Source organism: Cryptotermes secundus, unplaced genomic scaffold (assembly GCF_002891405.2).
Source record: "Cryptotermes secundus unplaced genomic scaffold, Csec_1.0 scaffold101, whole genome shotgun sequence".
NCBI lineage: Eukaryota > Metazoa > Arthropoda > Insecta > Blattodea > Kalotermitidae > Cryptotermes > Cryptotermes secundus.
This window is the reverse complement of record NW_019720704.1, coordinates 582523-582773: the sequence shown is the minus strand read 5'-3', so window position 1 is coordinate 582773 and position 251 is coordinate 582523. Positions and strand designations below refer to the sequence as shown.

The window sequence follows — 251 nt, the reverse complement described above, 5'->3', positions numbered from 1 at the left end:
GTGGAGAAAACAAAAGTAATGAAAATTTAGAGACAACCAACCCCAGATAGACCAAAAACAACCGGAGAATGTGAAATATTTTAAATATTTGGGTAGACTGTTAACAGGTGATGGAAGGTGTACTTGTGAAATTTAATCTAGGATTGCCATGACAAAAGCTGCATTTAACAAGAAGAAGAATCTTTTCACCAGCAAATTGGACTTAAATTTGAGAAAGAAACTAGTGAAATCCTACATTTGGAGCATGGCTT

The 251-nt window shown here is 34.7% G+C and overlaps 1 protein-coding gene across 5 annotated transcripts in view; it reads right to left on the bottom strand.

Annotated features, from left to right (window-relative positions):
- LOC111870922 (vacuolar protein sorting-associated protein 13D) overlaps window positions 1-251 on the bottom strand; it is a 232195-nt gene that overhangs the window by 211900 nt on the left and 20044 nt on the right. The gene's annotated exons all lie outside the window — the stretch shown is intronic.